This window comes from Pecten maximus, chromosome 2, assembly GCF_902652985.1.
Source record: "Pecten maximus chromosome 2, xPecMax1.1, whole genome shotgun sequence".
NCBI classification, from domain to species: Eukaryota; Metazoa; Mollusca; class Bivalvia; order Pectinida; family Pectinidae; genus Pecten; species Pecten maximus.
In genome coordinates, this window is record NC_047016.1 from 52,691,092 (window position 1) to 52,716,038 (window position 24,947).

The window sequence follows — 24,947 nt, forward strand, 5'->3', positions numbered from 1 at the left end:
AAAGGAGATATGACAGACTCCAAGCTAACGTAATTTAGGAAACATCAAAATATAACATGATTTGAGGGACAACAAAATATAACACGATCTGGGGGACATCAAATATAATATGATTTGGAAGACATCAAATATAACATGATTTGAGGGACAACAAAATATAATATGATTTGGAAGACATCAAATATAACATGATTTGGGGGACATCAAATGTAACATGATTTGGAAGACATCAAAATATAACTCGATTTGGGGGACATCAAAATATAACACGATTTGGAAGACATCAAAATATAACTCGATTTGGAAGACATCAAAATATAACTCGATTTGAGGGACATCAAATATAACATGATTTGGGGGACATCAAATATAACATGATTTGGGGGACATCAAATATAACATGATTTGGAAGACATCAAATATAACATGATTTGAGGGACATCAAATATAACATGATTTGGAAGACATCAAAACATAACACGATTTGGAAGGCATCAAAATATAACACGATTTGGAAGACATCAAAATATAACATGATTTGAGGGACATCAAATATAACATGATTTGGAAGACATCAAAATATAACACGATTTGGGGGACATCAAATATAACACGATTTGGGGGACATCAAATATAACATGATTTGGAAGACATCAAAATATAACATGATTATAAGGTCACCAAAATGTAACACGATTTGATAGACAAAAAATATCAATTAAAGTATATCACGATTTGAATCAAGTATGCAAGTCTCAGGAATGCAATTCAAGATATGATCATGCAATATATACACTTGTTTCTATGGTACGTCATTATTTAACTGTATAAGTAATATCTGTATACTACTGCTTTCATCAATAACATCCGATATGCTTAGGGAGTTCAGAATCTATGCTCACATTATTTTTATATTTAATTAATTAAATTAACACGTGTTCTATTTATACGTTTTGATATGAAGGTAGATGTGTCTATGGCCTATATTTCAATATGTTTATCACACAAGATAATTTCAAACTAATTAATCGAGGTTTTAATGAATGCACTTACATGTATAATCGCAATATTATACCGCCATTTGTATCGCCGATTCAGGAAATGTTTAGAGGGAAACTTACCTCCTTACGGCCATAGACCGTGCGGGCCGAATCCTACTTACAATACACATTTGTACATTGGAAGTTTTGTTTATCATCATGGTTGGAGGACATTTCGGTAAAATTATGTAACATAAAAAACTGTTTTTTTTTTTTTTTAATTTTCTCTCCAAAAATGACAAAAAAAGTGTTGTCAAGTGTCATTAGAAATTCTTACCTTACGTTCTAAAAAATTCCTTGTCTGTCAAATATCAATCAGCCGATGGAGCGAATTAGAAATAAGATCACTACGCTTTATATGAAAAATAAGAATGATCACAGGCATTTGTAGTTTAACACTAAATAATAAAGATGAGAAAATCTGAAATAGGTCTTTAATAAAGACATTAAGTAGGTTTTTATTATTTACTAATTTTATTATTTAGTATAAAACTACAAATGTCCGTGGAATAATCAAATATGATTTTAACAATTGTTGGATAATTTGATGAAAACATATTTTGATCAATCTACTTACCAAAGATTCACAATAGAACAACAATGTATTAATCCTACTTCTCCTATATCAAATCCCAAACCAGACCACCTCGACAGGTCAGTTATGTTACAGCGGGGAAAAAAATCCATAACGCCCTTTGTTTCCATATAGAGCGAAATAAAATATTTATGTATCATTCGGACGGCGTAGTTCAGATTCTGGGGTAGAGTTAATCTGTTAGTCTGTGTTGACCTTAGATTCCCCACGCCCTACATTTACACAGACACAGGATAGTGAGAAAGAACGAAACAACGACACAAAACGACATGCATAACGAACACTCTGAAAACGGTTAAAATCTGGCGGCAATGCCACACGTGTGTGATCCATCAAAGAAAAAAACTGTAGGTCCGCAGCAATCGTTTGAAACAACTTAAGTGGCTCTTGAGACAAATTTGATTAACTGCGAAGAAACTCGATTCATCGCCCCTTGAATTCGAACAAAGCAAAATTCAATCCTTACATTCAGTTAACACGTTGTTTTATTTATAAATTGAAGAGGTACACGTCTTCAGTTACTATAACTTGTGCAAGTCTAATAGTTTTTGTTAAAAGAAATAGTTCGTCATTAGATGATGACCAAACAATATCATAAAGACTAAAACACGATTATGCAACACATTTACCATAAAACAATATGTATATAAATAAGCATGATTTAATTGAAGTATTAAGTTTGTCGTTAAATTTAAAGATTTCTTTTAAAAACGCCCAGCCAGCTGCGCGGAAGAATAATGACTAGACTGTGTTCTCCCGCTTCGATACAAACTGAGCAGCCATGTGACCGTGATACGAGCTCTACAACTGATGCTTCGTTTATTTTCTATTTGAATCAATGTACATAAGGAAGTTCATTCGACCAAAAATAATTATATTTCGAGCGCCTGTCACACAGGGACTTGACACGATGATGCTTAATCCCCAACCCACTGTCCACTATATTTACAGGATCGGGATGGTATATATAGATTCAGACATCATTCTAGGGTTGGAATTAGGGATTTTTACACATGTTTTTGCTGAAAATCTCATGTATGTTATTTCTGACTCGGAACTATTCCTGGAAATTTAGCCTTTTGTGATTTTCCCCCAACATAGACCTACTGCACGCATGGGTTAGGCCTACAGGATCGAACAGGTCTAAGCGGACAGCTTATTTTCATGTTGTGCACTAGTACTGTATATTGTTTTCATATGCATAGATTGATGTTAATCTGGATGTTCGTTGAATCCATGCAACTTGAGCAGAAATTGAAATATTTGAAGATGGAGGGCAACCATGTAACACTAGAATGTAAGAGAGGAAACACTATTTCCTTGAGGAAGATCAGTTATAGCCCGAACGCTAGTAGAACATTTTGAGTGAGCAATTTTGATAAGATTTTATACCTTAATATATTTCCTCTTTTTAGGGATACCTATCATTTTTCACGAGATTTATTCAAAATTTGATGAATCTTCTGTAACTTGTCAAATCTTGTACGCTTAATTCATTGGTAACCAAGACTGGTAGGCATTGCAGAGGACAGTAAAATTCACAACCGTGTAAATCAATCGTGTATGGTTTAAGTAACAAAAAGAACATGAGGTTTTGAGATTCAGTTCTAGAGTTTATCATGTCTTGTGTTAAGGGGTCCATCGTTAGAGATTCATCCCTTCCTAGCCTAACTCATTCCCCCATGATCCAATGGCTACGGAGAGTAAGGGGTCACAGAGGTCAGTAAATGCTCGCTTCTAATACTACCTTAACATGTAGCGGAAGTATGCTGATTCTCACGCCCGTATATAGCGTGTTCTATAATTCATGGGAGGACGCCTGTCTCGTTAGTCCTGTGTGTGAATTGGCTGTTATCAATAAGTCCACTACCAGATTGATGAATTCTGTGATATACCTGATTAAAGAAGAATATACCTACATACCTATATATAGACAAAGATTGTGTATATGTGTCTCTGATATAGACAACACTCCACGTATGGTGTTTTATAATATGGTCACCTCAAGTAATGTCGAGAGATGTACAACTAAAAATGAGTTGATAAACTTTAAATGAATTATATCCGGAAAACTTTCGCCGATTTTGTGTTAGACTACTCTCACATACTTCCGGTGTATCAATTCTATGGTGTCTAAAGATCAACTGTTCTTAGAAGATCTAATTTCGTATTCTTACGTAAGTGAAAACGTGACAATTATTGATATCTGTAAAATATCGACAAACGAGACGTCGAAATAACAAACCGGTGGCCACAACTATTATGAGTTTACTTGATGTGCTGCAAAGAGGCGTCTTCCGTTTTCCCGTTAAAAAAACAATTCCTGTATTTAATGTCTATTTTGAGATCAAATACTCTCTTTCTACCTTTATTCAACACAATCTTAGAGCTAAGCCAATGTCCTATATATTAATCATTGTTAAAGACGGTTTTCTGCGATACTGTAAAATCGTAAACCATTCCTCCCGCCATTACGTCACCTGTCAGCTGTGATCTGTTAACAGTTTTCTGTGGTGTCACGTGATATCCAAATGAAGCTGAGGAGGAGTGACGAAAGACTCCGGTGCGGACGCACGGCGACAGAGGTTTTCGGATTTTCTAAACAAATATGATATATTTATTCTATGTCATTTAGTCATCAATATGAGTGTAAGCTCTTTTTATTTATCAGTTTTATAAAATACTGCACAACTCATATACGAGAGACATTTGATATGTTGTGGGCCTCGTATTGAAAGATATTCTTTTAAGTCCTACTACACTGTATTCTCTGACTATATAGGGCCGTGTACCCAAGGACTGGTCTCATTTGGTTCGTTTATATCAACCAGGTAGCACTCTAAAGTAAACAAGACAAGCGGTGTTTGCGAAATGGACAAAATCGGTGAAAGAGCAGTGATCCAATATTTACATAAAAAATGTTTAACACCTAAGGGTATTCATAATGATATGGTAGCAACACTAGGGAAAGATGGCCCTTCATATGCTACACTGAAAAGGTGGGTGGAGGAATTTAAGCGCTGCCGACAGAGCCTTGAGGATGACCCCCGTCCTGGAAGGTGTGTCAATGTTGCAACCACAGAAATGGTTAATAAAGTTCATATTGTTATGACTGACAGACGAGTCACAGAAAGATGTATAATCAGTAGAGTTGGCGTTTCACAGGAAAGATGTACATTCCATTTTGACCAAGGATCGTGCAATGAGAAATCTTTCGGCCCGATGGGTACCAAGACTTCTGACAGGTGATGGGACGCACAGCAGGCGCACATTATCGCGTACTAATCTTAACCTTTTGAGGAAGATCCTGCAAACTTTCTTCAGAGATTCGTCACTATGGATGAAACACGGGTCCATCATTTTACCCCGGAACAAATCAACATTTGAAACAATGGAAGCACCCTAGCCTCCCCCGGCAAAGAGGTAAAGACTGTTCCATCAGCTGGGAAGGTTATGGCCTCGGTTTTCTGAGATGCAATGGTATTCTGCAGATAGATTATCTATAAAAGGGACAAACAATCAATGACACATACTTTGCTTCACTTCTGAGGCAGTTACAGGAAAATATTAAACTTAAGAGCCGCGGAAAGCTCACTAAAGGTGTGTTATTCCATCAGGACAATGCTCCTGTTCACAAGTCTGTCATTGCCATGGCTGCCATTCACGATTGTGGCTTTGAATTGATTGAGCATCCGCCTTATTCACCTGATCTCGCTCCATCAGACTTTCATCTATTACCAAAACTGAAAACAGCTATTTCAGGCAACCACTTTATAGTCCGATGATGACGTCATACATGCAGTGGATGACTTTCTGGACAGCCAAGAAAAGGAGTTCTATAAAAGTGGCATTGAGGCCCTTAAACACCGCTGACAATAGTGTATAGATCCTGCAGGGGATTATGTTGAAAAATGATACAACATATCCGGCAAAATTCAAATCCTTTATATGAGGCTCACAACATATCAATCAGGCTTTGTATATCGTTCGAACGAAGAAATATGTCACTGACAATACACCGTTAAAAACGAAACATGGAAGAAGGGAGATAATTCAAATGAAATGTGTGTGTAAAAATCTTCAGCTCGGCATTTATGTTCTTCTTTCTTCAATTGCATTACTTACAATATTCGCCATTACTTTATATCAAATGTTAGAAAAGTTATATTGTAATTAAAATGCATTGTATGCGTGTTTATATATGAATATAATACTGATAATTCTGTAATAAATTATCAGTTAATTAGTTTGACACAGATGACATTTGAGGGTTTCCGAGTGACATTCATTCGGGAATGATAATAGACACAACGATTTATTTATCTAGGAGAGCGATAGTTCCAATTTGACCTTGGGCGTACCGGAAGGTCGCCAACCTGATCCGTATTGACAGAAAAGACGAGTAATACACGCGGAGTATTGAATCAAAGGACTTTCTGATAAGCTAGCTGTCAATGTCCCCTCATGTAGTTGGGTTTAAGGAGTGGGAGTTCGTTCACAATATGTTCTCCACATGTAGCTGACTTAGTTTGCTATATATATATATATGTCATTGTTCTGTTTCCATCATTGTTTAGAGCGGATTTCCCAGAGGTTTACTGACATCACAAACCAATATCTAATGATCCAGTACAGAATTCACCAGAAATAAACATGTTTATTGTTTGTGTATCATGTTTATCAACCTGTTGAAGTAGCTGGTGACTACCTCATTGAACCACATATGTGGTGTCCAGTGATTACTATCCAGAGCAATGATGGTAAAATGTCTTGCACACAAAACTGTGACAATTAATGGCGGTCTGTGACATCAGCCTCATGAACAAAGACAAACCCGGGTGTCGAACTAGACACCGCCTCGGGGTCCTCATCCTGAGGCTGCATTAGTACAATTTTCACGATGCAGTCTTCTGAGTTATCGTGTACCACGCGCCACACGTGCACACGGGGTCCAGTAATTTAGTGGTAATGCGAGCGCCGTAGAAGCGAGCCGAATTTTTTTTGGCGAGGGGTCTGGGGGCCAAAACTTCGGAAAATGAAATGATTATAGCAAAACGATAAGCGGGGGGGGGGGGGGGGGCGTTAGGCATAGGCGTTTTTTTCAATGCTATACAACAATTTTCCTCATACCCTTCCCCCCGGATCCGCTAGTGGGCTTGGTCCGCGCCGTATTATTTATATGATTTGTCGAGTTATTATCGGGATCAGGCAGAAATGGAGATATGGGACAGTGTATTTCCGCTAGTAACAGGAGAAAGGGAGGTAAGTCGTACAGAGCTACTGCAACCGGTGTCACTTCTCAAGGATGTGAAATGTATACTGACATTTTTATTGTGTTTATCCTCAGACTCGTGTGGTAGGAATGTGTGGGTGTAGGTGGGAGGGGGAGGGGACACGAATCTTTATTACGCCTACACGGATCGAGGGGTTCCGATTGTTCCATTCACTGTATGTGTCCCTTCGGACAACCATTGAACAAGATTAACATACCTCGTGTCATCTCTGTACTGACTGAGGTAGACCATTTATGGGTGTTTTATGGTTGTTATTTTAACTTGTTAAAATATCTTCCCTGAAATTGCTGTTTATTTGTTAGATCTAAACTTAAGTACGCCGAATACAGATGTGGATGTGAACTTTTACTCTTTTAACATGTCCAACGGGATATGAATTATTCAGTTATCTGTTGTAAATTATTTGGACATTTTATATCAAACAAGGAGTAAAATCTGTGATTAGATTAGCTTCCACTTATTACCTTGTTTTAGAACGTTTTATAGTTTTGTTTTTGTTTTGTTTTTTTTTGTCGCTTTTTTCATTTAACATTAAAGGACGTTGACGAAACAAGAGATACACAATAAAATCGATCAATTTTGTTTAATGATGAGAGGATAATTGAAAAATATGAACAAATATTTGAATGTATGTAATGCTTTCTCATGGGATAAGATCGGGGTCTGACATTCCACTTCTTTGACCAGTTCTGATTTTACTCACTTATTTACACTGATTATTATCAGTTTTCATCTCTAATGGCGCTGGTTTTTTTTGTTATATTTTGTTGTTGTTGTTGTTTTTTGTTGTTGTTGTTGTTGTTGTTGTTGTTGTTTTTGTTATGTTTTTTGCAAACTAAAGATGCATTTTCAAATGTACCATTTACGTGTATGTACAATCTTAACTCTGTCAAATATTAAAGTTTTGTTAATCTTACTATATTGAAGCTTAATCTGTTACATTATATAAAAGTAGTTAACTTTTTCCGTACTTTGTGTTCTTTCCGGATTCCGTACCGGAAGTAGTTATTAGGTTCGCCCCCAGACGTTTAAAACAAAAATGGCAACTACATCATCCGGAACTCCTCGGTTTTTTTTTTAAGCCTCAGCGCGCGAAGCGCGCTCGGCAAAGATCGGCCGGAGGCTTTTAATCTGTTTTTGCCCCTCTAAAACGGAAGTAAGTGTAAACCGGAAATCGCGGTTTCGAGATATCGCGGGTTTTATGAATAAGAAACATAAATAAACTGATTTCAAGAGCTAAAATCGAGAGAATTCTCATACAACAGATATTTTGTTATAAAATTAAATGTGTAGTTGAAGTTCTATAGTATTTTAGTAGAAATATCTGTCGGACAGTTGGAGTTGGTTCGAGATTAGGCCGGAAATCGACAAGGTGTCATGGTTGCCAAGTGGAAGCAGACGCTCGGCGATAGAGAGGAGATAGTTTGTTTTGCGGGAACAATTTGAAAGGTAAGTTCGTTTATAAGTGTTTATATCAGCTAATTTTGGTCTTCTTATGCCACTTACATCTTTAAATAAGGATATAATGGACTTTTCAGGTAAGATAGAAGACTATTTGTGCTGACTTGAACGTTCATTGATAAAGTTTATTGAATGAAGTGATACTGAACCGATCATATTTATGTTTACATACACTTCGGAAGGCTCAGTTGCGGTAATTTGAATATAGAATATTAATTGAAATAATAACTGGAAGTCTAGCAAGAAAGTGCGGACTCTTTGTTATTCTTTGTTAGATACAATTATTGCTTAAAATTTCTAAAACTTTTTACATTGAAAATTGTCATGTGTGCATCACAGAATATTACTACTGGAAATATTCTAAGACCAAAACAGTCGGTTCGTTCCATGTTAGCTATGTTAGCCTAGTCAGAAACATAATGATATCGTGGACGAGTCTAAACTGTCTATTCAGGTTAAAAGCTCAGAGTCTGATAGTGTATTGGGGAAGTACTCTCCCTTCCTTTCTGAAGGATTAGTTTCACTTGTCGGTGATTTTACGTGATACATGAGCTTTCCATTTTTGTGTCGCCTTTGAAAAAGGAGACATATAGGTATTACTTTTCGGCGGCGGCGTCGGCGTCGTCCGGAAAATGGTTTCCGTGCGATAACTTTAGTAGTTTAGAACGGATTAATTCGAAACTTCATGGGAAGGTTCATTACCATGATAGCTCGGACAAGTTCGATAACCAAAATTATTCGCACCTTTTTAAAAGAGTTATAGCCCTTTAATTTTTTGCGAAAATGGTTTCCACTCAATAACTTGAATAATTATTACAGGATTAATTTGAAACTTCATGGGAAGGTTCGTTACCATAATACTGTGGACAAGTTCGTTAACCAAATTTATTCGGACCTTTTTAAAAGAGTTATAGCCCTTTAATTTTTTTTGCGAAAATAGAATGTTCGTTACCATAATACTGTGGACAAGTTTGTTATTGTTTTTTTTTTTTATTCAAGTCCTAATTTTAAAGAGTTATGACCCTTTAATTATTCGCATACACAGGCGACACCTCCACTTCCGTGGAATTCTTGTTTGATATTAGATGGCGTTGTGCCTTTGTCTGAGAGGACTTCTTGTGGTGTTAGTGTTTTGCTTCAGGGTGTAGAATTAAGTTTTGTAAATGTGCCTCTTGTCATACGTGTCAGGTGGTAGGGAAACCTTATCAGAACATCCCTATATCATCTTTGCACCCCATTCCTGCTTTTGAGGAATCTTTTAGTAGGGTCATTATAGACTGTGTAGGTCCTCTACCCAAAACCAAGTCTGGGAATGAATATCTTTTGACTATTATGTGTGCTTCTGTAGCCGGGTCGGTGCTACATTGAATTAAAACAGCAATACTGTTGTTTCCGTTTAAGCACTCTTTATTTCTATTACGAATAAGACCCTACAATAAAACAAATACAACATATTAGAACTAGTACGCATTTGATAAAAGCTAGAAAGTAGTCCGTGATATACATGTACACTTCATGAAAAATATACTTTATCACATTAAATACAAATTCTCTATAACGGTTACAATTAACATTACGGCTTACAATGCATACATATATACTACTGTTTATGATAAATTACACAATTTATCAACTTGGTGCATACACATTATTTTTAAATTACGTAACGTACATATTAGCAAAATACAATGTACATACCCTATCAATCCGACAGTGGTCTTAATGACAATATCAACAATTCTGATCCGACATCTACATGTTTAATTCATCTGTAGAAAGAAATAGAACATCCGAAATAAGTAAATTCGCATAATACTATTAAAAAACTGGTTCTCACAAAAACAGAATTACGAACCACACCCAAAATACGTCTAATAAAGAAAGAATAATTTAGCTTTCTCAAACCGAAAAATATATAATTCCGTAAAGGTTATTGATAGCATATAACTTTACATAATTCATAATTCTTATTGCAGTGTACTTACTTTAGGATATTGCTGCATTTAACACTGTATGTTGTCATATATGTCGCATGTATAAAGTACGTCAGCTACCTCTGATGTCGAGTGCGGGAGTGACAAATAAAACTCACAAGTACACGTACGAACACGCAGTCACGTGACAAGACATTAACATGACAATACAATACAGGTGAAACATACTCAGGTGGACATGTGAACTGGACAAACAGGTTTGACGGCTACATGTATTAAAATAGATCGAGATACCTGTAATAAAATAACTGCAAAGTACAAAATAATTAGTACTTATATTACCACTCTGGTAATATACCGAAAGTATATTTTATTCACCATATATTTTATTTACTCACTGCCACATACTCCCCCCTGATGTTGAAATGACGTCCTCGTCAGTCTTTACCAACAACAAGGGACGTAACTGCATTTGCCACGTGTGGCGGAAGTTTCAAAAACTCGTCCGAGTTTGCCAGTCTCATCAGGTAACTTACCCTACGCTGCCAATCGGGCGCCTGATTCGACATGATATAATCACCAGAAGTGAATCTTACGGGTGGTTGTCTATTACGTTGGGACCTCCTAAGCTCCACATCTGGTGTCTGAGGTTGTACTTCCTCAACGTCTTGAGGTGGACCGTCATCCTCAACCTCAACATCCCAGTCAGTTTTATCCGAATCGTCATCCTCCTGAGCTGGAATACCTAGAACTGGTAAATCTGGTGCAGAAATGTGTATATCAACTGACGAGGTATCACTCTGATCCTCTGGTTCCATTTCCACATCAACTATAGCAGCTGGTTTGTCTGGTTCTGTCACCTTCCTCTTTCTTGGCATGGGCTTCGGTCGTTTCGGAACCTGGGTGCTTCCAGTAGATGGTAACAAATATCCTATCGGGAGCAGGTGGTTCCGATGTATGGTACGCTTTCTTCCAGTACCGTCTTCCCGTTGAATAACGAACACTGGAATATCGGCATTAGGCTGGCATTCGACAACGTATACATCCTCCTCCCAAGGATCAGCAATCTTATGGCGTCCCTGAAATGCTAAGACTTTTACAAGAACTCGATCGCCTGGTTCCAGAGTGGCGCCACGTACTCTCAAATCATAATCATTCTTCTGTTTTCCCTGAGCTTGACCAGCGTTAGACGAAGCTAAATGATAAGCTTGCCGTAAACGCTTCCGCAACTCCTCCACATAAGCATTGCTTGGAGGTGAAGTAGATTCCTCGTCGGAATATCTAACGCCAAAAGCAACATCCGCTGGTAACCTTGGCTGACGACCAAACATCAGAAAATATGGTGAGTATCCAGTGGTTTCATGTTTTGTACAATTGTATGCGTGGGTAAAAGGACCAATGAACGTTTTCCAATGGCTCTTTTCCTCAGGGTCAAGAGTGCGAAGCATATCTATCAATGTCCTATTAAATCTCTCGCACATTCCGTTTCCTTGAGGATGGTACGGGGTAGTTCTCGACTTCTCTATTCCCAGTAAAGAGCACAGTTCCCTTATGACCTCTCCTTCAAAATTTGCACCCTGATCAGAGTGGATCCGTCTTGGAAGACCATAATGTACAAAGAAATTGTTGAAAAGGGCATCCGCGGTAGTATGGGCAGACATATTCCGCGTAGGTACAGCTTGTGCATATCTTGTAAAATGGTCGGTGATGACCAAAAGATACTGGAAATTTCCTTTCGATGGTTCCAGGGTGAGGTAATCAATGCACACAAGTTCCATCGGCTGCGAGGTCTCTATGCTGACTAACGGAGCACGCGCTCTGGCGGGTGTCTTTGCTCGAGTACAGCGATCACACAACTTGACCCATTCCTCAATATCCTTGCGCATCCCTGGCCAATAGAATCTGTCCAGTATAGTTGATGTAGTCCTATCACGTCCAGGATGACCAACATCATTGTGCATGGCTTGGAGTACCTTGCGCCTAAGCCGTAAAGGTAATACCAACTACGGTCTTTCCTCATTCGTCCTCCTATACAATACTCCCCTAATCAGTGTTAAGTTTTCAAAGTTCTTTGCGTACATCTTTACTTCACTGCTCTTTTCCTTTAGGTTTGCAGGTCTCTGTCGAATCCTTACATAAGGTTATATGGCAGCTATATCTTCATCTTCCTGCTGCAGTTTCCTCATCTGAGAAGGTGTATATCCCCCTACATCTTGTCCCGTATCCATGTCATCCAGTATGTCAGTAGATAAACACACGGTCTCCAGGTATGGCAAATCCTCAACTATTGCGTTACATACAGCGTCCACGCATTCTCTGGTGATGTGTTGAATGTCTGTAGTATGATTGACTTCAAGGCCTGGGTACCTGGACAAGGCGTCCGCGTCAAGATTCGACTTTCCAGGTTTATAGCGGATATCAAAATTAAATGCTGCTAACGCCGAAAGCCAACGATGTCCTGTAGCATCAAGTTTAGCCTTCGAAAGAACATATGTTAATGGGTTGTTATCCGTATAGACTGTAAAATGATTTCCGTACAAGTAATCGTGGAACTTGTCGGTGATTGACCACTTCAAAGCTAGAAATTCTAGCTTATGAGCCGGATAACTCCTTTCTGCTTTGGTAAGTCCGCGACTGGCAAAGGCGATAGGACGACATTCTCCCTCATGCTCCTGGTACAAAACTGCACCTAAACCCATAGCACTGGCATCTGTATGAAGTTCAAATGGCTTAGTGTAGTCGGCAAATCCTAACACCGGAGTTGATGATAAAGCATCCTTTAATTCCTGGAATGATCTTCTTTCCTCAGAACCCCACTTCCATTGAACTTTTTCCAGCTTCTTAGTCTTCTGCTTCTTTTGGGTAGATGGCAGCAAATTAGTAAGGGGGCGCGCTATCCTAGCAAAGTTCTGTACGAATTTACGATAATACCCTGCGAAGCCCAGGAATTTCCTAACATCTTCAGGAGTTGAAGGTTCTGGCCAATCCCTGATCTTCGCTACCTTATCTGGATCCGCTTCTACACCTGTTTCCGAAACAATGTGTCCTACATACTTGACTCTGTTTCTAAAGAAGCAACACTTCTTTGGGGAAAGCTTCAAGTTACAATCCCTAAGACGTTGGAATACCTGATCCAGTCGATGAAGATGTTCTTGGTAAGTATCTGAAAATATGATGAGGTCGTCGAGATATATAAGGCATATCCTCAAGTGCAAGTCTCCGAGACATTCCTCCATTAGCCGTTGGTACGTGGCTGGGGCATTTGATAACCCGAATGGCATCCGATTGAATTCAAAGAAGCCCAATGGTCCAACAGTGAATGCAGTTCTCTCCTTGTGTTCCTCATCAATCTCCACCTGGTGATAACCACTTTTCATATCCAGCACACTGAAGAATTTATTGCCACCCAAACAATCTAAGATCTCTTCAATTCTCGGTAAGGCATAGGAGTCCTTCACAGTACGACTGTTGAGCTGTCGATAATCCACACACATCCTTAAATTCCCATCTTTTTTTCCTTACAAGGACCATATTCGATGACCATGGAGAGTGTGATTTCCTTATAATTCCTCCTGAGAGAAGTTGTTGAAGGTGTCCACGAACCTCATCTAACATGGAAGGTGGGATTCTTCTATGTCGCTGCTTAAAAGGAGTGTTGTTGTCCAGCTCAATCCGATGTTGTACCCTAGAAGAATGACCGATATCCTCATCGTGCTTTGAAAAAATATCTTCATACTTACGTATAAGGTCCATTCCCTCACTAAGCTGATACGGCGATAATGGCATATCCTTGGATGAAGTAAAGTCAAGGATGTCATAAATACTTGGACTCTTTTCCTGGATATCAGCAGAATGTGGTAGTTGCTCCATAATAACTGGTTGAAGCTCACAAATCACAGCTTTTGGATGAATTGTCAAAGCCCTACTTGTGACATTGGATAGGTGTACGGAAACTGATTTGTTGTTACCACCATATTCCATAACTCCAGGTGTCAGATCCAACAACGACGAAATAGTGGACAACTTGGAAGGTTGCAGCATAGCACATGTCTGATGATAATTAATCCCCTTGTCCACATATCCCTGAACAGTTATATAACTGTTAGGCTTCATTACTATACTGTTGGTTTCTGCACATCGAACAAGTCCAAGTCTATTCTCATTTCTAGCCAACTCACGTTCCCGTATGGATAAGCATCTAAATGCGAGGTACCAGGGTGCATGTAGATCCGCTTGCTGTAGAAATCTTGCTCCGTGTTCTTTCCTACAAGCATACATCATGGGAAAAAGTACATTAGTACCAAGCAGCAAAGGAACTGTAGAGTTATAACTACTGTCTGGTACAACCAATAACAAGCAGGTTAGTGTCTCGCCACAAAGACCAGGTATAGCTACTTCCGTCTCTATATAGCCAGAGTACTGCAAGAGGTTTCCATCAGCACACTCTACATTTAGGAAATCTGTCACAGGCATGAGTTCACACGTATCCGACAAGAATCTTTGGTAATGCTGTTCTGAAATCGTCGAAACAGTGGACCCTGTGTCCAGAAGAGCCTGAATATTACTCTTGGCAAGAAATACCGATGCCTCATTTGGTGAACCCACCAACTCTTCAGGTACATGTCTTCTGTTCTGAGCTTGAAAGCTCTGGGCTCTCGTCTCATAGCCTACGAACTGCCCTTCTTCATAGGCTTCTGTGCGTTTAAATGATCTATCCTGACACGACATCCTAGCTTGATATGACCTCTCTGTCCACAGCGCCAACACAGCGGTCCATCTTCATGGGGTTGTGTTGATTCAGACTGGTGACTGTTAAACTGCTGTCGCTGTTGAGGATGTTGTTCCTGTTCGCTCGACCAAGACTTAGTAGTTCCAGGCTTTGAGTTGAACTTCTGAAACTGTTTCGTAGTCTTCTTCATCTTAGCCATGTCAGTAGTCAGCTGTTTGATCATTCCTTTCATCTCCTTGATATCATCTGATGCTTCAACACTGGGAGTTGTCATGCAAGATGGATTAGGTTTTTTCAATGCATCTGTTTGAGGAGCCTTCTGGGTTTCCTCTTCTCTTTTCTTGAGGTCTTGCTCTACCTGGCGTACTGCTATCACCAGCTGATCAAAGTCCTGTATGGCATCATACTTGTGTCCGGTTATGTCCTTCAAATCCCTCCTCAAACCCGTCCAGAACATGGTCCGCAGCATATCTCCAGTATGTGCTACTTCTCTCCTCTTCACAGCCTTGTTCAAAATATCTTCCAATCTGCAACTCCAGGATGCAACGTCCTCACCCTCCTTCTGGCGTGCAATATGAAATTGGGCCAACAGTGCCTCTCCCTTCTCAACGGTGCCGAAGATCCTGTCCATCTTAGTAAGGATATCCCTCACAGAGACTGTCAACCCAAGATGCATTACCACTGTTCCAGCTCTTCCCTTCAGTGATCTTCTAAGTGCGTGGGCCACAACATCTTCCCCGTGAGAAAGCAGTAAGGACTCTACTTCGTGTTTCCACAAATCGTAGGACGTGTCTTTTTCCTCCCCAGAGAAGGTAGAAATCCTAACGGGTGGAGTGACTGTAACCTTGGGAATTGGCAAAGCACAAGCTCCATCTTCTTGTTCATGCTTCATATCAGCGTTGGAGGTACCATCCCCTTTGGACTTTATCCATGAACGAAGTTCTTCAGACTTCAGATGACCCTCCTGTGGCTTATAACCCATGGCTAACAGAATCATGTGCTCTGTTACACTTCCACACGCTTCCATAAAGCCATTCCACTCAGGAATATTAAAACTCAAAACATAGTCAAAGCTTTAGTTAAATTCTTACACTGATTGGTCTTCCAAAAGCTATTCAATCTGACCAAGGGTCAAGTTTTATGTCTGGTATTTTCCAACAAGTCATGTACCATTTTGAGATCAAGCAGTATAAGTCTATCCTGAGTCTCGTTTTCATCAGAACTTGAAAAACATGATGACACATATTCTTATTGTTTTGAGAACAAGAGAGATTGGGAAGAAGGTATACACATGTTGTTGTTTGATGTTAGAGAGTCTGTACAGTAATCTCTTGGTTTCCCTTTGAGCTTGTGTTTGGACACACTGTTCCTGGTCCTTTGAAAACCCTTAAGGATAACATTTTAGATGACGATTCAAAAGTAAATATCTTGGAGAATTTGTCTAACTTTAAGCAAGGTAAACAAAGGCATGGGCAATGGCAAAGAAAATTTGGCAACCACTCAAACAAAAATGAAAACGTGGTACGATAAAGATGCCCGAGCAAGAAATTTTGATCCAGGTGACACATACCAGGTCAGCATTTGCAAGCTAGATACTTTGGACCTTATGTGATAGAGAAAAGAGTCGATGACTTAAACAATGTTGTACAAACTCCAGGGAGAAAACTCATATCAATATGCTTAAAACGTATGTAGAAAGTGAGGAGGGCAAAACCCCTCAACTTGTTGCTGCTTTGGCCTCTGTACCATCACAATGTGAAGGTCTGGCTGATATTAGTCAAGTAGAGTTCAGTGGTGGTGTACAAGAGGTAGTGTAAACTGTGGTATTAAGTTACGGAATTCAGACGTGCTCGCGAACTTGGATTTACAAAATGTGCCATCTATCCGACAAAGAACTACTTCCAACTTTCCAACGACTTCTGAACATTGTTATATCAGACCTTGAAGGCTGTGATAGATACATGGATGGTGTCATTATCTACCACGACACACGGGGGAAGAACATCTGCGCGGGATTCGCTACTTCTTTAAAAGACTCATCATCATGAAATTGACTGTGAATTTGGTTAAATTTGAATTTTTTCATGCAACTGTAGAATATTTAGGTTATGTTGTAGGACAAGGCAGGTAAAACTTATCAAGGCCAAAGTAGTAAAAATCTTAGATTTTTCAACTCCTGGCAATTAGAAAGAGCTGATGAGATTTCTTGATATCGCTGGATATTTTAGAAAATTCTGTCAGAATTTTTCTTTTGTAGCAACTCCACTTCCTTCTTTGTTTAAGAAAATTGTAAAATTCGTCTGGTCAGACGAGAAACTGAAACCATATTATCAAGCTCGCCAGTTCTAACTGCTCGAGACTTCGGTAGGCAGTTCAAACGTTTTGTTGATGGTGAACTCTGAATCAGTTTGATGTCTATATTTGTACTACTTTCATACCTGTGGTAGTTTATACAGACCACAACCCTTTGACATTAATTGGGAAAATGAAAGACAAAATTCAGAGAATTCTCAGGTAGAATTTGACTTTGCAAGAGTATGATTTTAGCCTCAAACACATCAAATGTAAAGACAATATATTTGCTGATGCTTTATCTAGAATTTAGATGTGATTTGATAATTAAAGAAAATTTTCTTTTCAAGAAAACTTTTTTTATTAAGGAATGGTGTGTTACATATAAAAGTGGTTAAAGGGAGACAACTATTACATAGATATAAAACTCTTGCAACCTTATATGTAAATATAGTTTTCTGGAATCGTCTTGAAGAGAGATGTGTTATATAATATTTTGTTTACAAGTTTATTGACAAGTGGGTGTTTACAAGATGTGTGTTAGAGAATTCTAGAAAAGAGATGGTTGGAGAATGAACTTGAAAGATTTGATAATGTAGTATAAATAACACGAGAGACAAATTGTTTTTCAGAACTGGTTTCTATTATCAAGGAGAGCTACATGAATTATATTGATTTATTAATTGCCTGATACTGAGAACTGCCTTACACCCGTTAAGGAGAGCTGTGTGAATTCTGTTGGATTATTAATTGCCTTGACTGTGAACTGTGGGATTTTATAAACATTCTTAATTCTTGAGAAACGGATAGGGAAAAATTTCTCAAGGACAGCTGTTATAAGATAAATAATTAACAGTGTTGCTTTAGTACACCACCTTGTACACCACTCAATTTTAATTGAGAACTATCTCTACAACTTTCTTAGTTTTGTATATATCATTAAATTGTGTGTTGAACTTAGCTGCTGGGTTTCATCTTTCTGTTATTATCACGTAACAAATCAACAACACAAACATGGCTTTCACGTGCACACAATAGGCATAAGATAATAACATGTCTGTAAGTATAAATATACAGCCACTAATCCCATTTGAGACAAAACAGATGCGCTCTACTGCAGTATATACGGATTATAATCACGAGTCAGAGTATCATGAACGGGAAAATCGAATAAGGCACTTCATTTAAACGCTGGTCTCCTCGAGGGGAAATTCCAAGCTCTTGTGACGTGAATTAGCCGAGGCAGGCTTATGCATTGGAACAGTGATAACTTGAATGTCACAATGTACCGAGAGTGATTTCCGTCGTGGTTATATTAGACTTTAACTTATCAGGAACAGGCTCGGTGGTACAATAAATGTCGGACGAATGTGGCCGGATCGGCGAAGTTGTAGGCGTTCTGTCAGACCGACGGAGGGTCCTAAAATTGAGTCCACTGGAGAATGTTGGGGGGAGGGAGGGCCTTACTCCGTACTTTCTACCTATGGGACTACTGTCGTCCCATTCCATCCCGACCAATGGGGCATTGAAGATACAAACCTTCATCTACTGTCCCGACCAGTGGAACATTGAATATACAAACATCCATATAGTGTCCCGACCAATGGAGCATTGAAAATACAAACATCCATCTACTGTCCCGACCAACGCAGCATCTATACAAACATCCATCTACTACGGCGACTGATTTGTGCTATTTCGTTATTTCGAGTTTTCGCCCCGTAAAGACGAAAATTAACAAACCTTAAATTTCATCTTTTCGTCCTGAAAAAAGACATTGCACAAATCAGCCACCATAATCTACTGGCCCCACTCCTAAACTTTTTTAAAATGTCAATATTCCTAATTTAAACTTTAAAAAACAATAGGAAATCATTACAGAATTTAAGAGCAGTTTATTTGCTTAGATTTCCACCCTTAATTACGATATTGTTTTTCCAATGAAACGTACGAAAGGTTAAAGAAACCGCGGCCTTATGGTCATCAGATATCCATGGGTGATTGATAAGCTGAGCTTAGTGTAGAATGTGTATTGTAATGGGTATCGACGATGTTAAGTACAGATGTACTAGGATCACGCGCAGCACGCCTACCTGTCAACTTCTGTCACTATAGATATCAAAGCGGTCAGGTATACCTCGAAAAGTACATTGTGTTTATTTTACATCCCACTATGTTTTTTTATTTCATCCAAATGCAAAACAAGCATATAAGGAACAGTACAAACATTTTCGTAATTATCATGACATAGACAAGCATAAGATGGGGGAGGACAATATTACCATCAATACTAATGAGATGTACAAGACATGTACACTATACGCACACTTGTCATACTTCGACAGCGAATTTCCTGCATTATCCATTGATTGGTCATATTTTTAAGGTTATTTTAGGAACGTCAGAATCAAAGCAACATGAATTTTGAGTTCTCGGAAAACTAATTTTTTTCTTTGCTTTAAACATTCTCTTTTATTATTTCAAAATACATATTGAAAAAAATCCACATAATGAGAATTTTATGAGAAATAGAAAAAAAATTGATTGACATCGTGAAATATCATTTTAGTTAGATGTAATAATCTGAATGTGGAAGGTGTTAAGTTCAACGCAACGGCCATATTCATTGTATGTCGGATTACTGTTAAATTTGCACCTGATCACGTGGGTTTCGAGCGTCTGTTGAAATCTAGAACTATTACATTTGGGCGTTTATTTTGAATATATAATTAGTCTATTTATTTCTAATTTTCAATCTTTTTTCATTGAACTGTTAATTGTTTATGCTTTTTCGCTGTTCCACAGGCTACCTAATAAACAGATGACCTACGGCTAAACCTTGAACCGCGAGCCAACCGACGGTCCTACGTCATCCACGGTCTCCTTGTCCGGCCTTGGACCGCGAGCCGCAAGGGCTCGACTAATGTCCGGATCCGATAAGATATATACGGAAGTCGTTTGGCCTGCTAATCATTGTTATCGATTGTGTACACAATCAAGTCTGCTCTGGACAAACACCTATTAACTAACTAACACGTCTAAAGATAGCACCATGGACGTCCCAACGTACCTATTACTCTACCGTAAAATCTCGAAAATAAGACGCAGACTATTTTTGTATTTTTGTAAGGAATCCCGGGTCGGGCGGATTGGTTCGTACTTCAGTAAGGAATCGGAGATGTATTTCTATTTATCTTTAGTTAGTTTATCGATTCCATGGCGATGTAAAATTTGCATTTCCCAATCAATTAAATTCTGTAAATTAATATCAAACCTGTGAGCGTGAGTGCGTGTTAACGTGAATGTATGTGAATCATGAGAGTGTACGTGTGCTATGCGCGATCTTTTCTGTACATAAGATGACTGATCGATATGTTGCGAGTCTCATATTGAAAGATTTGAATTTTGCCGGAAATATTGTATTTTTCAACATACGAGGGATGATTGTTATGCAGTGAGCCTCGTATTGAAGGAGGTACTCAATGATGTTCTTTTTAAGTCCTACTATTCTCTGACTATATAGGGCCGTGTAACCAAGGACTGGTCTCAGTTGGTTAGTTTATATCGACGAGGTAGCACTCTAAAACAAACAAGATAAGCGGCTTTTGGAAAATGGACAAAATCGGTGAAAGAGCAGTGATGCAATATCTGCATAAAAAGGTTTAATACCTAAGGATATCCAGAATGATATGGTAGCAACACTAAGAAAATATGCCCCTTCATATGCTACAGAGAAAAGGTGGGTGGCAGCATTTAAGCGTGGCCGACAGAGCCTTGAGGATGACCCCCGTCCTGGTAGGCCTGTCAATGTTGCAACCCCAAAAATGGTCAATGAAGTTCATGATATTGTTATGACTAATAGACGAGTCACAGAAAGATATATAGCCAGTAGAGTTGGCATTTCACAGGAAAGAGTACATTCCATTTTGACTGAGGATCTAACAATGAGAAAGCTTTCGGCCCGATGGGTACCAAGACTTCTGACAGTTGATCAGAAGCAAACCAGGCGCACATTATCGCCTGCTAATCTTAACCTTTTTGAGGAAGATCCTGTCAACTTTCTTCAGAGATTTGTCACTATGGATGAAACATGATATGGGTCCATCATTTTACCCCAGAGGACAAACATCAATAGAAACAATGGAAGCACCCTGGCTCTCCCCCGGCAAAGAAGGTTGTTCCATCAGTTTGGAAGGTTATGGCCTCGGTTTTCTGGGATGTAGATGGTATTCTGCTGATATATTATCTCCAAAAGGGAACAAACCACCAATAGCGCATACTATGCTTCACTTCTGAGGCAGGTACGGGGACATATTAAACTTGAGCGCCGCGGAAAGCTCACTAAAGGTGTGTTATTAAATCAGGACAATGCTCCTGTTCACAAGTCTGTCAGTGACTTTCATCTTTTTCCAAAACTGGAAAACAGCTATTTCAGGCACCCTCTTTCAGTCCGATGATTACGTCATACATGCAGTGGATGACTTTCTGAACAGACAAGAAAATGAGTTCTATAAAAGTGGCATTGAGGCCCTTAAACACCGATGGCAAAAATTCAAAGATACTGAAATGGATTATGTTGAAAAATAATAAATTATGTCTGGCAAAATTCAAATCCTTCAATATGAGGCTCACGACATACCGATCACCCTTCGTAACTTTTGTTTAAACAAAAACTCTTTTCTGTAAGAAATTTCATGATTTAAGTAAAAAAAATCCGAGATTTATTTATGTAAGAAATTCGTGCTCATATCTTTGTTCATGGCCCTGTAAGTCATGCCTGGCTTATTTTGATTACTAGATACAGAACCATACCTATAATTACTAGTCCTACTAGTTTAGAATAGACAGTAGTCACAGAAAATGGTTGAATAATAATACATTGTAGAACATCTTTTTATTGATTAAGTGTTTTCACGCCATACTTTATTTAATTCATCTATATCATATTTTTTATTACATTAATTTAGGCTAGACTAATCTGAAACATTTCGCTAACGTGTGACTCCACTTATATAACAATTTTATCGTCGTAATGATTTGTTTACAAATTAATTTTCACTTCAAGTACGTGTAACAACTAATAATAGACTTACGTCACCATAAAATCTGAAAAGTACGCATGACCGCTTTGAATTCCTTGCAATCGACAATTCTTTGAAACAGACCAGTCGGTCTTGAAAATACATTTTGAATTTAAAGAAGGATTTAATTTTCCTTTTTTTTATGAAACAGAAGGAATAAATGTGAAATTAACTTATTATCTTCAGTCTTTTTGTAAGCTAGCAGTAACCGATCAATTTGGGGAAAAAATGATAATAAAAATAAAATGGTGATATTTTTTAAAGGTGAAAATTCCTCATTTGTTGAGGAATAGCAAGAGGATTCGTATCTCAAATGAGAGGCATTGCTTGTTTGTTTGTTTGTTTGTTTGTTTGAATACCCTTTATGCCCTGGTATTATTGTGTCTGAATTTACCTAAAAGCATATCAACATTCACACTCCACATGCATTCCAGTCATGAAGTGGTCAAGGGATAGGAGACCTTTGACCTTTAACCTTGACAACTAGTCACAAAAATCACGTCAGGTGCAGACTTTAATAATGTGATGACGTATATAAGATGTAAATATGTCCAGGAGTTTATCCACAAACATTGCACGGCTGCAAAATCAATGTCATTACCTAACCTTACTGAAGTGAGAGGCATATGTAATTTATCAAAACAAAATGTTTGGATTTCTCACCTTACTTTATCTTAGGTAAATATCATATGGATTAAAGAGTCTGTAGTCTATATATGGCCATGCCCTATGAGAATATTTTGTTATACATGAAAAATGTCAAATATACTTAACTATATAGTTTCATGTGAACATCAAATGTCTAAGATCCGGATAATGCCAGCCTATTCTTTATATGTTGGTTCCGGTAATTAGTTTGTCTTGTGGTGTTGTGATTTCTCTAATTCCCCAACGCATCCATCGAAAATGCTAACTTAATACCGCGAGACAAGATGCATATGAGCGGCCTTGCCCTTGTGGATAATGTTCTATATCCCAATCATCATAAACACGCTCTAAAATGTATCTAATTGTTTCTATAAAGACAACAAAAAGCTAAATCAATCTTCAACGAACTGGTAATAAAATATACGTGCTTCCTAATATGATGTGAGTAGGCGAGGTTTAAGGAATAAATCGCTAAAGAGAATCACGATCGGAACCTTATATCTGGCTCATTGAGTTTTTATTTATTGTATTAATGTGCGTCTTTCCAAGTCATATACGTGATTTACGGATTGTATCGAAAAATAAAGTTCAGTAGTCATTGATAGAAATCAAATGTATATATCTGCTTCGTAATCCAAACTCTTGACATTCAGACAGTGCCGTTTGGAGTGCTCCTACCTTGTAAGCTTTCTTTGATGGACTGTTTACAGATTAGTTTGTTATTAAATATGCAACGTATATTGCAAGCGAATTAATCTCTCTTTCGTACTACGGTCCATTAGGATCAAAAACGGAAAATCAACGGATATTCAATGCGGTGAATAGAAAGCACAATTATGATTGGTCAAATATAAGAACAGTTATAAATGTCATCAGTTGTGCTGGTGTAAGCCGTGATACGTTTTTCATCAAGTTGATAATTTCTTATATTAAAATGTTGAAAATGTAAAATACTATGTAAATCAAAATATGTGCCGTAGACCAACAATATAGTATCCGCCCGGAAAATGAGACAACTCATTATACCCCCGCAACGAAGTTAGGGGGGTATACTGGAATCAGGTTGTCCGTCCGTCCGTCCGTCCGTCCGTCCGTCCGTCCGTCCGTCTGTCTGTAGACACATTTTGTCCGGGCAACTCCTCCTAAACTGATGGGCCGATTCCAATGAAACTTTACACAAATATTAATGATATGCATGCCACTTTCTTTTTCTCAAATTTATGGTTGCTATGGCAACTGGTCACTATAAACAGGTTTTCCGATAAGAACCATAACTTTAAGTTTGTCCGGACAACTCCTCCTAAACCGAAGGGCCGATTTCAATGAAACTTCACACAAATATAGAGGACCATGTGTAGATGTACATACTACTTCTGTCTTTTTTCTCAACATTTTGGTTGCTATGGCAACTGGTCACTATAAACAGGTTTTCCGATAAGAACCATAACTTTAAGTTTGTCCGGACAACTCCTCCTAAACCGAAGGGCCGATTTCAATGAAACTTCACACAAATATAGAGGACCATGTGTAGATGTGCATGCCGCTTTCTTTTTCTCAAAATTATGGTTGCTATGGTAAGTGGTCACTATATTACTGGGTTATCTTAGTTAGCCTCTAATTAACAGTTCTAATTCACCATTGACTCGTGCAGATTGCTGGCGACAGTTCTAGTTTCGTCCATAAGTAGAGCTTGTTACTCCTCGTGCGACGAGTCGCCGAGGGGATATAGGTATGTCCCCATACGTAAGTACGTATATACGTACGCGATATATTTGTCAGGAGCATGTATAACTTTCAAAGCATGCATGATCATTTCTACACATCAAGACCACATCGAGGCGGAGTGCAGTGTGCAAGAACCGTAACTCTTGCT

The 24,947-nt window shown here is 38.4% G+C and overlaps 1 long non-coding RNA gene across 1 annotated transcript; it reads right to left on the bottom strand.

Moving 5' to 3' along the window:
- Positions 1-9,733: 9,733 nt before the first annotated feature.
- LOC117341625 lies at positions 9,734-10,723 on the bottom strand. Its single transcript, XR_004535680.1, has 3 exons — positions 10,376-10,723; positions 10,089-10,159; positions 9,734-9,820 (listed from the first exon to the last, which is right to left on the bottom strand). It is a non-coding gene; the product is annotated as an uncharacterized LOC117341625 (long non-coding RNA).
- Between the last annotated feature and the right edge of the window lie 14,224 nt (positions 10,724-24,947).